The sequence below is a fragment of the Dermochelys coriacea genome, chromosome 9 (assembly GCF_009764565.3).
Source record: "Dermochelys coriacea isolate rDerCor1 chromosome 9, rDerCor1.pri.v4, whole genome shotgun sequence".
NCBI lineage: Eukaryota > Metazoa > Chordata > Testudines > Dermochelyidae > Dermochelys > Dermochelys coriacea.
The window spans coordinates 44,359,269-44,375,797 of NC_050076.1; the positions used below are offsets into that span (position 1 = coordinate 44,359,269).

At 40.5% G+C, this 16,529-nt stretch overlaps 1 protein-coding gene across 3 annotated transcripts in view; it reads left to right on the top strand.

Annotated features, from left to right (window-relative positions):
* The window catches only part of LOC119861924 (glypican-5-like), a 652,536-nt gene that overhangs the window by 138,250 nt on the left and 497,757 nt on the right, over positions 1-16,529 (top strand). The gene's annotated exons all lie outside the window — the stretch shown is intronic.

Below are 16,529 nucleotides of genomic sequence, written 5' to 3' on the forward strand. Positions count from 1 at the left end.
AGTTGTTGATAAATGTGCACTTAATCTTTTTTTCTTTTTTAATTGTGAGTTTTTTTAATCCTCCATTCCCATCATGGCCCCAGTAGTCAAACAGGATGCAAAAATATTTGGCATGTTTCTACTTTGGAAAATAAACAATAGCGCAAACCCCACTTTAAAAAACAAACAAACAAACCTTTAGCTTGGTAAAACTAAGTACTGTCTCGAGTGGTTATTATTTTTCTCATAGATTTTAGGACCAGGTCAATGACCTAACCAATTCAGCTGGAAATCATGAAACAGTTCATGACCTTCTGAAGCAAACGTATTAGTTTTTCTACTGCCAGTTGAACTGTCTAATCAGAGGGTCAAGAAAAGTCTTTCTCTAGAGACTCATGTCTGGTTGCTACTCTCTTAATGAAAAAGTTCCCAGAAGAATTTAGAAAGTCTTATATCTGAGCAGATCAGATTTCTGCTTTGCCTTGATGGGCTTTATAAGACAAAAAATCATTTTAACCAGCTATAACCTTTTAAAATACTTGCCATTCCTTTCTTAATAGCTTACAATACACCAGAGGTATACAAATAAAATACTTCATTTTCTGCTTTGCCCCAAAGTTTGTGGCAGCTGTAAAGTATTTCCCTTCCAGAAAATATGTCATGCTGCAATGTCAGACAGCAATTATATAATGATTACTTGAATACTGTGGAGGATGCATTCATATACTAAAGGAATCTAGAGGTATAATTTAGCCCCACTACTTCTTCTTTTATCCATTTGCAATCAATACAATGCTCAGCTCCTCGAGGTTCATCATCAAAGTCTTCTGTGAATCGGACAACAGAGAGCTCTACAGTGCATCTGGAAATCCCAGCTTGCTCTCTCTCCAAGCTCAAATGTGTCAAATTTGCAATGCCTTTGAGCTTCAGCAGACCACCAACATTAAATACCCTCTCTCTCTCTCTCTCAAGTGGTAGCATCTTTTCCTGTCCAATATTAGTACCTGGCACTGTGTGTAGTTAGCATAATTTTTACTTTCTCCATGGTTTTCATTTGCAGGAAAGCTGCATAAGCAATTTCTGGCATTTCCCCCCCCTGTTTTGGAATATTGCTCACCGTCAGTATAGTATGGTGTGATAGTGTCATAATATGTTTACATTTTACCTACTTCTTGGGGCATTCCCAGCTTATCACATTTGTCTAGTATACTATCCCTTAAGCGTACTTGTATCATTAAGTTGTAGCTCACAGTTATTACAAATTGCCTGATCCTGGACACACTTGAGTGAATATAGGTGGGACTACCTATATACAGCCCTTTGAGGATAATGGATCTGTTTCTGATCATATTTACATTGGTGTAACTCCCAGTGAAGTTGGAATAGAATTAGACCCAGAATCTCTGTCAGTTCCTTCTGTTGCACTACAGAGCTCATGATTAATCATTGTGGACTTTGATAATGCACTGTCTTGTCTACAGAGATTGTAAGCACATCAGAGCAGGGACTGCCTTGTACTCTGTGAAGGGCCTAGCACAGTGGGACCCTGGACAGTGGTTGGGCTGTGAAGTGAGACTATAATACAAACAATTAGGGATGCACAAACGAGGCAAAATAAAAAATGGTTGAGATTTATTTTATTATGCACATTTCAAAGAACTAGGAGGAACGACCAAACTACATCTGGTCTTCAGTGTGTGTCCTTATTGTACTGGCAAATATCTACAAAGGTTAGGGGTGAAGGATCCATGCTCTAGCTTCAAAATATTTTAAAAACTGTGTGTGTGTGTGTGTGTGTGTGTGTGTGTGTGTGTGTGTCTACTGTATAGAGAGACAAGATAGGTGAGGTAATATCTTTTATTGGACCAACTTCTGTTGGTCCCCTGTATCCTCAAATCTAGCTCTCTCCTTGGGTTTCTCACCAAATGGAAATCCCTGAGAGTTGCACCTTTGGAAAGTGTATGGGTAGCAACTGAGTAAAGTTCTTAAAAGTCTGTTAGGGTTTAATAATCAGACTGTTAGAGTAGAGAAAAACAATGGGAAACCTGTTCAAAGCCACTGGAAACTGTGTTCACTCAAATGAATTATAGCTGCAGATATTGAAATTCACCATCAAGCCAGCTCGGATGTGATGGCACAACAACTCATTCTAATTTCAAAACACCATGACCTTTAAGAAGAGCAATCAGGGCAGACTTCGTTCTTCTAAGGCCTGATCTAATGCAATTAGATTCATTCCATTGTTGGATCAAGGACTTAATCTTTCTAATTAATTTTTAATCATTATACCCCACCGTACCTAGAACCTTAGCCAGCATCTGATTTAAAGAGTGACTGAGGATGATGTGCTGGTCTAATCCCATGGAGTAAAATTGTCTTGGGCTAATTTTTATCTTTATTTTTTTTAATATTCTATAGGTTGTTGCAGGGGTTTTTTTTTTTGTTTTTTTGGGGGTTTTTTTGTTGTTGTTTTTAACCAGAATGCGTATTTCAAAAAAAGTCAATGGACAGTTTCTTCACTTCCCCATGCAAACATGTATCTGTGCATGTAGTTTTAGTCTTGGGGTCCAGTTAGCTCAAATGCTGCCCTTTGCAAAAACTTTCCTATCTCTGAAATTGTGCCACTTCATGCTCCCATGTGATGGCAAAAAGGGAAGGATAGCAGAGTCCCTCCCTCTGTTCCCTTTCATTGCTGGTGGCAGAGAGACGAAACCCAGTGAAGGTTCAACTCATTAGTCTGTTCAGAGACCCTAAACTGATTCTCTTTCAATCTATTAGATGAAATTTTATTTTCATACTTTTTTCTCATAATGGACATTCCTTAAAACAAAAACACATTGATCGTTTGACACCCCCCAATCCCTGGACAACTTTCTGTAAAACAGTGTTTTGCGCCATCCTCCAGGCCTCATGGTGGAGTCCAAACCCTTAAAGTTCAAATCCTGAAACAGACTGATCTCTACCAAATATGGAGCTAGGTGAACTCTTTCAGCAAACTGTCTATTCAATGCATTTTGCCTGTTCATTAATTTATCTGCAAACAGACTTTGATTGTTGCAGATTTGCTCGTCAAAGTTATTTGACAAATGATTTGTGCAAATGTATTTCAGCCAGGGGATAGCTCACAGATTACTCACTGGTGATGTTGCTTCAAGTATTCACTATCCATGTTATGTGGTTGGTCAGCTAAATCAAATGGTATTGTGTCCGCTTTCTGACTTGCATGGCTACCAAACCCACAAAGAACTTTCAAGCTAGCCACATGAACAGAACAGATACCTCTGGATACATATATGCAGGATTATTTATGTGCAAATATGTATTTGCAGCATTTTCCTTTCCTTGTACATTCTTGAGAACATATTTTCCTAACACAGATGTTCTCAAGAAGTAAATAATAGTGCTCAAATACTGTTGAAGCACATTCGTAGTTTTTATTTGAATACACTTGCCCAGCTCTTGTTAATACTAATGAGCTAAGAGCATAAAATAGTAGCTACCGGGCTCAAATTCAGCTGGTTTAGACCATGTGAAAGATGGAAGTATTTTGACTAATGAAATAATATGGATAGCTGCACAGTTCTCAAGGCTTTCAGTTCATCTAGCTTATCGTCCCATTGCAACATTAGAAGTCCCTCTGTCTCCTACTGCAATAGTAGAACTATTTGTTTTATTTTTCTGTCAGCGGAAGCATACTAGTGTCACTAAAGGTTACACCAAATCTGGACTCCAGGCTTTTCACCACTCACATGAACTAGTTGTACTCTAATCTGCTCACTTTAAAAGGAATAAACAATTGCCATCTCCAATTACAGCATATAAGAATAATATATAATTATATAGAAATGCCTTATAGGAAAATAATAAACAGTTCCAATTTAATTGTTTAGATAAGCAATCTTGGTCAGTGTTTGTATTTTACAGAAGAATGAAGATGGGCTCAATGGTGAACAGTTTAAAAAAAAAAAACAACTTTAAAAAACTCTGTAGCCAATTGTCCTAAGCTCATAATCTTGGAGAGGAGTTTTTGGATAAACTCTTCTATCCAGTGTTTTCTTTAGAAATGATGATCAAGACATCCCAAAGAACACTGGCAGATGCAGCTTGGCACTGAAGTATATGCGGGTCTCCATAGACTGTGTCTTTGATTCATATTTCTGCAGCCAATAGTGACTTCATTGTGTATTGCTGTTTTGTTAATCGTCAAGCAAGAGGACTCCTAAGATTGGCAGTGATGTATTATGAAGGCTATATGTAGCAGTGCAGAAATATTTCCAAAATATGGACTGCAGAAATTACCATTCGATTTCACGTGGAAACGGCTAAGCCAGCACCAAGGAAGCTATATATCTGGATCTAAATTGTTTTTGTAACACGAGTGCCTCCTGTATCTATACGTCACTCAGCCAATTGTTTCTCAATGTGCTGCCAACTTGGAAGATGATGGATCTGTCTTTGGCTGGGTGATATCACTTCTGTCACTGTTATTACGTGCCAGCATTAAATACAGAAAAAACAAAATAATCTAGCACTAATTATTTCAAATGTTTGTCAGTTTCACCAAAAATTGAACCGTGTTTTCCCCCAGCACCATTTAATCAGCTCCCTGATTAAAGTTAAAGAAAACCTGCAGATTGACTGACTCTGAAGAAGAGATATGTGTCCCCCCATATCCAAACATATATGGAGATTTATATGCCTAAACTGGGCTTTTTAGTTGCCTAATGGAGTTTGGTATCCAACTCCTATTGAAAATCAGTCCCCTTACAATCCTCCTGGAAACGCATTTCAGCTGAAGAGCCTGGGCCTTCACTGGGGAATCATCAGGTATCATAGAGCCACTGTAGCAGTGCCCCCACACCCAGCTTCTGGTGCAAGGGACATTCCTAAGGAAAGGAGACAAGACAGGATGTGTCTATGATCTGGCTATCCCTGTTTGCCAGAACCTTTAAAGACCTAGGGAAGCTGGTTATAAATCACAGCAGCCTTGGGTCTTGGCTAACTTAGGCTGAGGACCAACTGCAAGGTAAAGGGAGCATAGGAGTAGCTTTTTTTATTTTATTTAGTATTAAGCACTGTACAAACATCCACCCCTTGGTGTTGTACTGAGCGCAGATTGGCCAGACTAGAGAATCAAAGGGCAAATGTCTATTGAAAGGAGCTACCACATTCTTATGTGCTCTTATGAAGAGCAATATCAGCCATTTCATCACAGGGACCGTGACTGATGTTAGAGATAAAGATGGAATCCTAGCAGCAGTTAATGACATTATCTATAAATGCAATAGCAGGATCCTGGTTTGTTTGTTTTTTTTTTCCCCTGGGTTGTCTGTAATTGAGTCATACAAGATAGTCTGCTGTATAGGTTTATTAGCTCCTGTTGATTGAGCACTGGACTGCTGTTTTGTGCAATAGATGTTTATGGGCAGCTGTCACACCCTGGCTTTGTCTGTCTATGCAGGGTGTGGCTGCCATTAAAGTTCAGAAGACACTCTTGGCATAACTTCAGTGTTTTTGCCCCCGTTTAATCCCTTTTGCTAGCTGATGCCAATATATTTTGGCTTTAGCTTTGCTTCTTTTGAACCAACTAGAGACTCCCAGTATGGTAACAGACTGTTTGGTAGGAGCAAGTTGGTACCAGAACACCAGGTTCATGGTAATTTAGTATCATATTAAAATCAGATAAGCCAGGGATGGGCAACATTAAGGTACTAGAGGGACACAATCTACTAAAATCCTTTCGGTGTCTGAGGTGTGTGATGTCACAGGGTTCAGGTCTTGCCCCCAGGGAGGGGGGGGTGATTCAGGAGGGGGGTCAGACCCTCCCCCCACCCCAATCTCACACAAGCTGGGCTGTATGGGGCCAAATAAAATGATCTGGGGGCCAGATACAGTCACCAGTTGCCCATCCTTGAGAGAAGCAAGTGACCTTTTAAATGCCCAGACCGAACATCTGCAAACATTTAAAAAAAACCCAAAAAAACCTAGTTGCAGAGAATGATTCTGATCTGCCTTCTAATGATTTTATACCAGTGTAACTACTGACTTCATTAAAATTATTCCTGATTTAGCCCAGTGTGTGAAAAGAATCAGATCATCAGTATCCTGGATAAATAGCTGAACTGATTGTAAATTAATAGATGAATACTAGGATAAACTGCCCATGAACTCCTGTTTTCCTTGTACTCTCAAGATATGTCTGCACTGCATTGTAAGCCCATGGTTCAAACTCAAGCTCAAGCCTAACCCCCCTTCCACCTACACACAGATTGCACTAACCCAGGGCTCAGACCCAAGGTCCCTGGACCCCATGGCGGTGGAGGATCTGAGCCTGAGTCAAACTAGGACCCAGGGTTCTAGCCTTGTAGCATAGATGCAGTCCCAGTGGACTCATGATCTGGGATTCCTCCAAAAGTATTGTACGATCCCACAGGCCAATTGTCTTTGTCCTCCGGATAGTCAAGTTTCATGGACAGTCAAGTTTTCCACACTGCACCACTAACAAAAGGCTAGAGTAGCCACATTTTGGTGGGCATTAGGAAGTCTGGGATGTGAATGGTGGGACTCAGGCCTGCATAATGCAGTGTAGAACCTGGAGTCCCAGGTTGAGACTGAAGGTTCAACAATTCCTAACCTGGGGTTACAAATGAGTGTGGACACTCAGGGTTAGCACACCCAAGGTCTGCTAACTTGAGTTATACTAACCCTGGGCTTACGCTACAGTGTGGACATACCTGAAGGCTGGATTCTGCACTCTGTAACACTTTGATTTATGTCGGTGTAATTCCATTGTAATCATTACAGTATAGTTGTACTGATGTAAAACTGGTGTAAAAGAATGGCAAATTGAGATACATGGGAAGATTGTCATATACCAGAATATCCGTTTCCAAACTTGTGACCTTTGAAAAGAGACTTGCAACTGTGCATTATCCAAGGGAAATGCTGACCTCTTTTAAAAAATAAAATAAGTTTTGCTTTTTCAAACTATTATTAGAACTACTAAGCCAGATCCTCAGTGCTGTAAACTATACAGTTCCAGTGGTTTCAGTAGAGCTACACTAATTTACATTAGCTGAGGATCTAGCCATTGGGCTTACGCCCCCCTAGTTTATGCTATTAGAAAATTCAGGTTGACAACTAAACTTGTTTTAAATAAACAAAAATGAGGATATGATTTCTCTGCATATTTTCTCTCCTATCTCGTTGGAGTCCCTATTTAAGTGACCTGAGTTGTGGTCACTTTCCCAGCAGCAGAAGAGGTCTGGATGTAGCACCCGCTAGGGTATGTCTATGCAGCAATTAAATAGCCTCAGCTGGCCTGTGCTGGCTGACTTGGATTTGCAGGGCTATAAAATCATAGTGTAGATGTTAGGGCTTGTGCTGGAGCCCAGCCTTTGGGACTCTCACTCTTCACAGGATCCCAAAGCTCAGGCTCTAACCCAAGATCACAATTTTACAATCTCGCAGCCTGAGCCCTGAAAGCCTAAGTCAACTGACCTAGGCTGGCCACAGGTGTTTAATTGCAGTGTACACATACTCTGAGTCTCTTAGCTCCATTCAATATATGCCAGAGGGAGTCACTAGAGAGCAACATGAGGGCCTTCCTCTTTTCCGGGGTAGGGGGCCTGAGTGTTTGCGGCTCCTATTGGCCTGAGGACTTTGGGAGAACACTTGCAACTTGAATTTCCTGCCTTACGGGCATTTTGCTGCCACAAGATTGCTGATATAACCCTGTTCTTTACATATGTTAATTGTTTCTGCTGTCAGCTTCATCAAGAGCAACTACAGCCATATGGTCCATATGGCCTGCCAGTGTAAAACTAATAACATTCATGACGATTTAACATGAATAAAGAGCTTTCATCCTTCACTCAAGATAGAAAATCAGGCTAAACCTGAAATTAGAATTCCATTTCTTTTAGATTTATTGCTGTTAGCAGAAGTTCTGGAAGTCTCAAGTGAGAGCCTGATCTCTTGAGATTTCCAAATGATAGCTATCCATATACAGTTGGATGACACCCCTGTGAACCTGGGTAGACTGATTTATAGCAAGGATATTTAAATCATGATTTAAATTGCCAAGTAAAAAGCCTCAATTTAAATAATTGATTTTAATCAACTTTTCCATTTGCACTTCAGTTATTTTCTACAGGAAGATGTGTTCTCATTGGTTGATATAATCATTAAATCATTGATTTACAACTAAATAGAGCCTTTACACTAGATTTGGTACATTTTTTTGCTATACGGGCAGATACACTGTAACTATGTACATTTATGTAAACAATTATAGAGTTTAATATTTTCAGATTCTTATTAATTGTACATTTTTATTATGTTAGGAAAAGATGAATGATCTATTGCTTATAAACTACATATTTAACTTTTTGCTCATGATCTGTGTCAAGCTTCATTAGAAAGGTAACTGGAATTTATTTACATTTTATATGCTGTTGTGTTTATTTTAATAAAACAAAACAAACCCTTAGTACAGTACATGACCTGTTGTGCCATATTCATAAAAGCTTGACCACAAAAGTTACACATTTGTCCCCTGATTCTTCCTTTCTGTAGAAAAGCCGCCTTTAACTCAAAGGTTGTGATAAAGACTCATGAATTCAGCATATTTATTGTTTGTTTGAATGTTTTAAGAGTTTATAATAAGTTTAGGCCTTAGCATATTTTGTATTAAATTCAGATTTAATTTTAAAGATGTTTATTTTTAAAAAGAAAAACATGTTATAAATAAAAAAATACAAAAATCTGATTTAAAAAACCCAAGATTTTTTTAAAAATGTCTACCCTGCTGTGAACCAAATCGAACATCCAAACTTTAAGAGATTGGCTTATCCTTTATTCTTATCAGTAATTCTCATTGCCAGACAACAGAGGGTTGAAGGTGCAACTCCACTAATCCACTAACTGTGAATTTGTCTTGCATACATAAAGCTCTGTGTAAAATTGAGAACAAAATTTTGACTTGTAATCCTTTTGCTGAAGGATGTCTAGATGATGTACTGTAACTTAGCAAACATTGTAAGAATCACAGAGAAAGCCTGAAGGACCTAAAAGCTTTCAAAAGCACCTATTCCACATACTGTAGTTTCTGTCAGCTTGCAGCTTTGTAATCAGTGCAAGGAGTCAAAGGCTAAAAAGTCAAATATTAGTGTGGCTTTAAGAGACTATATTAGAGCTAGACAAATAACAGTGCTACTTGAATTTGTCACGTTTGCTTCCTTATACTACACTGTATGTACATTTTTCATTTATAAGTATTTCTGTATTCGGTTATTGCTTGTATTTTCGCTTCTGATGGCTACTACTTGTGCTCACTAGAGTTAATATCATGGCTTGGTTCTTAAAAGGATTTTTTTTAAATAACTTTGCTTAAATGCAACATCTGTTCAGTTATTACATGGTATAATGAATTATTAGTGGTGTGGAGAGCAATATACACTGAAACACTAATACATCAATTTAAAAATAACAGGAGAAATCACAACAATGGGTCAGATCCCCAGCCTGAGTAAATCACCATAGGTCCATTGCATTCAGTGGTACAACACTGATTTATACCAAATGAGGATCTGGCTCAATTTCTGTAAGTGATATATTTTGTTTACATCGTTACTGAAGGCCCAATTGCCCCTTTCATAGGAAACTCACAGAAGAGGGTTAGGGTGTTCTTTGGAAGGTGGTAGCTCAGCAGTGACAGGTGAGTTGGTACACATATCCTGAATCTGCCTCAGCCACCCTGTGCAGATTCCAGGACTGGCAAGCACACTCTGCACAAACAGCTGAACCCCTACAGCTCCTTTTGTACCTGAAGACTAAATAGAGATCCTGAGATTGTGGACCTGATTCTGATCTTGCTGTGGAATAGATTAGTGGTAGCTCCACTAAAGTGAATGGAGTTACACCAGCATACAGCTGGCTTGAGATCGGAGTCAGACCTACTCTTACTGCATTTGATGTGTGGACTCTACCCCAGTGCAGAAGACCCATGTGAGGTCCTTTGCAGGTCTTAAATAGAGAATTTCATTCTATCAGAAAGAATGCATCACTGTTTGAATGCAGGTTTCAGAGTAGCAGCCATGTTAGTCTGTATTCGCAAAAAGAAAAGGAGCACTTGAAGGATGCATTCCGATGAAGTGAGCTGTAGCTCACGAAAGCTTATGCTCTAATAAATTTGTTAGTCTCTAAGGTGCCACAAGTACTCCTTTTCTTTTTGTTTGAATGCAGTGTTTATGGCTAAAGAATAATCATAGTAGTTATAAATGGGCCCGCGGGACGCACCCGCCTCTCCTGGTACCTGGCGCCGCATGCTGCCGAGGCAACACGTGGGGAGGGGGCACGCAGGGTCACATGCCCCCATTCCCAGATTTCTGCTAGGGTTCACACCAGTATCTGGCGAACAGCAGCCTTTCGACACTGTGTAGGAGGGAGGGGATGGGAGCTGCTTCCAGCCGCAGGGAGAAAAGGGATGACTTGGCCCGTGTCTTTGCAGAGCTCGTCTCTTTCCCTCCACTCTGTGGCTGGAAGCAGCTTGTCCCTTCCTGCTTGCACAGTGTCAAAAGGCAGCTAACACCTTCAGGCTGCTGCTGGCCACCGACATAACCCAGCCACCTTCTGTCCCCCTGACTACAGCGCGGGCAGGAAGGAGTTAAGCCCTATGGGTGCATTGTGCACTAGGGCCCAGGGAACTTGACTGCAGGAGCTTCAGCGAACTCGGCCAGAGAGGTGGCTCAGCAGGGGAGGGTGCCTAGGAGATGGAGCAGCTGAGGGCAGGTGGGGGAAGAGGGTGCTAAGTCCCTGCCCAGGGGGCTGCTGTGGAGCCTGCAGGTTTGGGGCATGAACAGGCTGGAAATAGCTTCCCCACCCCACTCCAGAGCTTGGCGGAGAGGCTTGCCTATGCCAGCACTACGTGGAGCTTTGGCACATCCTCCTGGCCAGCGCCCTGGGGCATCGGCCCAGCCAGAGGCAGTGTGGGAAGGAGGGAGCCTGCTGGCCAGGCTGTTGGTGAGCTGAGCGCTCCGACCAGGGGCTGATTCTCTGCACATTGCTGGGAGCGGGACGTGCCCCGCCTGGGGGGATATGGAGGAACAGCAGGGCTGGAGGTGGTGAAGGGACAAAGCAGGGAGAGGACAGCGAGAGGGGGAGCACGTAAAGGGCTGGGTGGGCAGCAGAGGTGATATATAGCTGGCTGGCGCCTGGCACCTGCCCACAGTCACCAGCCATTGCAGCTTGCAGCTCACAGCCACAACAGACAGAAACAGGATGGGAGGTGGGGCCCTGTTGGCCGAGAGCTGGCATACAGAGGGGGCCAAGCTAATGGACCAGCTGGGGGAGCAGCTGGCCTTGTGCTCTGTGTCTTTGCCCCGCCACCAGTCTTCCACACCCACCCCTGTCATCGGCCACTGGACCCTGCGCCTCACTGCTGGTGGATGGGCAACTGGCGAGCAGGGATCTAGCAGTACTGCCTGTACTGATTGGGGCGTGGGAAGACAGCAAATATGGGGAAATTTGTCTGTCTTTTTTTTTTATGTCAGGACACCTGCAGGATGGCTTAAATATGGGACTATCCCTTTAAAAATGGGACATCTGGTCACCCTAGTATGCTGTGTAGTTGCAGCCATGTCAGTCCCAGGATATTAGAGAGACAAGGTGTGTGAGGGTGATATGTGGCTTGAAAGCTTCTCTCTCACAACTGAAGTTGTTCCCATAAAAGATATTACCTCACCCACCTTGTGTCTCTCAGTGAAAGTTTGTTCTTTTTTTGTGCCATGCATCAAGCATTATTTCTTATTGTGCATTAGCACTGGGAACCAGCAGAGAACCTTAGTGTACAAAATAATCAGCTGCTCAGCATTCAAATTTCTACACCTCCAGTGCACAAACTGACAGTCTGGAATCTGTAATGACTTGGCTGATCTCCAGAAGCTAATTTTAAAGGACCAGCAGTTCAGATGGGAAGTTTCCAGAGGTGAGCTGTGTTTGATCAGCTGTGTTGGGCCATCAGACACAATGTCAACCCCACTGTCAAGTATGCTCTGAGCGTGATAAACAACTTGAGCAAAACTCATGGAAGAAGTCATTGCTTGGCTTTCACTAAATAGTCACCAGTGAGCTCATTTAGTTTTAAAATTCAAAAGTTGACTGAAAACATCCCGAGTTTCACATTTCACATGGGCTCAAATTGAAATGGGCAGGTAATGAACCTGAAAATAAAGCTAATTTCCCCTGCATATTTTAGAACGAGGGATAGGCCCAACATACGAAATTTGAGTCAATTTGAATGTCCCCCAGATTCAGGGGCATTCCATTCCAGGAGTTTGTTTCAAGCTCATCTCTTTTCATAATAGAACCAACTTGTAAAATTGGGTTGAAATAGACATTGTTGTTAAAGGGCTGGATCCAAAGTTTGTCAGTGTCCATATTTCTGTTGACTTGAATGAGCTTTGGATCAGGCTTAGAATGATCTTTTGCAAATCTATAAATGTCTCCAACACTTTCTATTGGACTCCACAAATGAGCACCTGCTGTTTCAGATAAGGGGAAAGCTTTGTAGTAATTTATAAACGTCATACAACATACTCCACAAAGTGAATTAAAAGTATATAATTAAAAACTTTTCAAACAAGATGGTCAGCTCGCTTCCTTTGTACAATCTGAGTGGAAACTGTCCATTGTTACAGAACCCATTCAACTGCATGAGGCCCCATTATTCTTAATTAGAGGGCTAAGGCTATTCAGCCAATCGAGTGCTTTCGTGGTATTTTATAACAAGGTAAAAAAGCATGCAGATTTCTTTCCTTCAAGATTGTTGCGTGCCTAAAAGTGACAGTTTTCATTTTTTTTTTTTGTGGTTGAATCAAATGTAATTTAATATACTTACATCCCTTCACTGCAAATCTAAATTAACAAAAATATTCTTTTCATACTGTGAATTTGGCATACTTCAGTTTAGTTTCCAGGAGGTACTATCTACAGTTGACTTTCTTCCCATCACACAAGGAAATAAATGGAATTGTCAGAAACATTTCTATTTTATTACATTTTTTAATTTTTGTTTTTATGGAGTGCAGAATTTTCACAACAAAAAGATTAGAAATTAAAGTGTATTGTAATCTGCTAACAACCTAATGTCCCAATAAAGCTGGTGAAAGCTATTTTACTAGTTGAGTCCTTTGGGGCAGACATTGTCATTTACTGTCTATACAGCACCTTGTACAATGTGGCCTCTAGTCAACATGGTAATTTCAATGTTGAATAAGCTCAGTTTCAGAAGAATGAGACTGTATGGCAGTAATGATGTGAACATTAGAAGCAGATTGATAGTCAAAGCACAATGCCAACATATTCCACTACTAACCTTGATCATAAATTTACCCTTAAAGTGCAGATTCAGGGGGAGATTTGAGGAGTTACATGCTCAAATCCCATTTACTTTTAATGGGATTTAGATGCCATTTTGCCCTTTCTGCTTTTGAAAATCTCCCTCTACTTACTGCTATCATTTTTCATATATTGTTGTTTTAACAGAGCTTTAACCGCTTGAGCTACAAAAACTACAACTTAGTCTTAGATATTTTTAAAGCAACATTGTTATGATCTGATAGCATAGTGGGTATGGCCTGGATCCTTCACTGTCTTAGACACGTGCTTAATTTTAAGCTCATGAGCAGTTCCTTTGATTTGAATGAGCCACTTCCATACTTAGTTAAGGTTGCTGGGTCAGTACTTGTGTTGTGAAGTGTTCATGCTGGATGCTTGATTTTTGGTCTCAGTCCCTTGTTCCTAATGCTGGAAAGGCCAAGGGTATGGTATAGAGGTGAGGGGGCAGGAAAGGTGCTCTTTCATTCAACAGTAACTTCTTAAGAATGCCTTAGACTGGCTCTTAAGCATGTTTCATTCAGTCCTGTTTGGATAATGGTTGCAATACACGATTAAGGATGAGATATGTAAAGTGACAATGTGGGAATCTACAGGTGCTGATATGACATGGGAGAACAATCCTTTTTTCCTGTACTGCAACTATAAGGTTCAATATCATGAATAGAAAAGAACACAAAAAGGGGTCTTAATGCTTTCCTCTTTTTCTTTTATTAACATATTTGTTTTGAATGGTTTCAGTCAAATAAAAACAGTGTTCAGATTTCCACTAGAATAAAATAAAGCAAACAAAAAGCATTAAGTGGGGGTGCCTTGGCAAAGAAAATATATTTTATTAGCACAGTGCTATGTAGTTAACTATGTTAGAGTTAAGATTGTGTCAGTATTTCCACTATAAACCCCATTTGCAGAATTTTGTAACATAGCTGTAAAAATCTGCTTCAGGCTGAAACTTGGCAAACCAGGGTTCTGCCTGAGAGCGAACTTTTTCTTTTTAAACCAAATTCTAGCTGGATTCTTAAGTTCTAGGATTTAAAAACAACAACAACCTTCCATGGTATTAGTTGCTGTAGTACCATGAAGATGGCTGGAGTTATTCTGATGCAGTTGTTTCAATCTGTCAGATGAAAGGCAAGCCTGGGTTTAAAAAATAGTGGCTAAAATACTGATTTACACAATGTACCTGGGGCACCTGGAGTTATCAGCCTAGTTAAATAGTACCTTTTGCTGTCATGAGCATTCAAATCCAATCACCGAGGGAGTAATAGCACAGGCAGCCATAATATAGAAAGGCACTGTGCAAGCTTTTCAACATAGTTCTGCCAATGCATGTTAATCCTGGCCTATACCACCCCAGCTATGCCTCTGCTGGGCCCCCCTATAAGAGAAAGTGCAGTTTGTTCCAAATGTTACCAGACTACATTGCGCTGTGATGAGGCCAATAAACCTGTTCAGGCAAGAGCCTCAACTGGTGTAAAGTGATGTAGAGAAAAGATCAATTGTAGATTGTTTTAATTTGATGTAATTTTGTTTTCTTGTTTGTGATGTGAAGCAAACTTCTCCCCAAACCCTTCCACATCCTCCTCCCAAACATCAGCTGAAAAGCAAGTCAAGCAGAGATTAATATTGAGAAAGTAATTGTCAGAGTGGTAGCTGGACCTACATTGCTCCATTACTTGTCTGCTGGGGCACTCTATAAGAGCAGTTTGTGCTTTGATTTTATTCTTTAACCCTCCACTGAAGCGCTGTTCTGCAAGAAGCAGTGCCCTAGTCACAGCATTTTGAAATGGAAACTTTAACGTTTACCTCTCAAGCGCTCTTTGAACTACTGCCCAGACTTATCCAAGGTTGTTTTTTATATGTCAAGTTTTATTCAGTTTTCAGAATGGAGAGAGATAAATAGTGGTGTCCCCCAGGAATCTGTACTGGGACGAGTACTATTCAACATATTCATAAATGATCTGGAAAAAGGAGTCAACAGGGAAATGGCAAAAATTGCAGTTGATACAAAACTACTCAAGATTGTTAAGTCCAAAATAGACTGTGAAGTGTGTAGTTTTCTGAAAACATCCACTCAATGTGCAGCAGCAGTCAAGAAAGGGAACAGAATATTGGGAATCGTTAAGAAAGGGATAGATAATAAGACAGAAAATATCATATTGCCTCTATATAAATCCACATCTTGAATACTCATGCAGATGTGGGCGCTCCATCTCAAAAAAGATATATTGGAATTTGGAAAAGGTCAGAAAAGGGCAACAAAAATTAAGGTATGGAACAGCTTCTGTATGAGGAGAGATTAATAAAATTGGGATTTTTCAGCTTGGAAAAGAGATGACTAAGGGGGGATATCATAGAGGTCTATTAAAATCATGACTGGTGTGGAGAAAGTAAATAAGGAAGTGTTGTTTACTCCTTCTCATAACACAAGAACTAGGGGTCACCAAATTAAATTAATAGGCAGCAGGTTTAAAACAAACAGAAGGAAGTATTTCTTCACACAACGCACAGTCAACCTGTGGAACTCTTTGTCAGAGGATGTTGTGAAGGCCAAGACCATAAGAGGATTCCAAAAAGAACAAGATATATTCATGGAGGATAGGTCCATCAATGGCTATTAGCCAGGATGTGCAGGGATGGTGTCCCTAGCCTCTGTTTGCCAGAAGCTGGGAATGGGTGACAGGGGATGGGTTACTTAATGATTACCAGTTCTATTCGTTCCTTCTGGAGCACTTGGCATTTACCAGTCGGAAGACAGGATACTGGGCAAGATGGATCTTTGGTCTAACCCAGTATGGCTGTTCTTATGTTCTTATTTAATCTTCATTCTAGTACATATTCACTTTCCACATCAAAAGTCCAAATCATTACAAGTATATGTTTTATAAACCTGAATAGTCTTTAGAGGGATATAAATGGCTTGTTTTTCTGTCTTTTCGATGCATGATTTCAATAGTTCTACGGAGTAGCAGCTAGATTTTGTGAGGTGGGAAGCAAATTAAACACTAGCCAATGGTTATGTATCAAGGAGTGTTTTAGTTACATGGCATAGAGTTTTTAAGTTATTCATCAAGTCATTTCAATATGGTAATATTTGAGAAGTGCAGATGTGGTCTAAGATGGGAGTCTCTATTACCTGAAATATTTGGTCATTT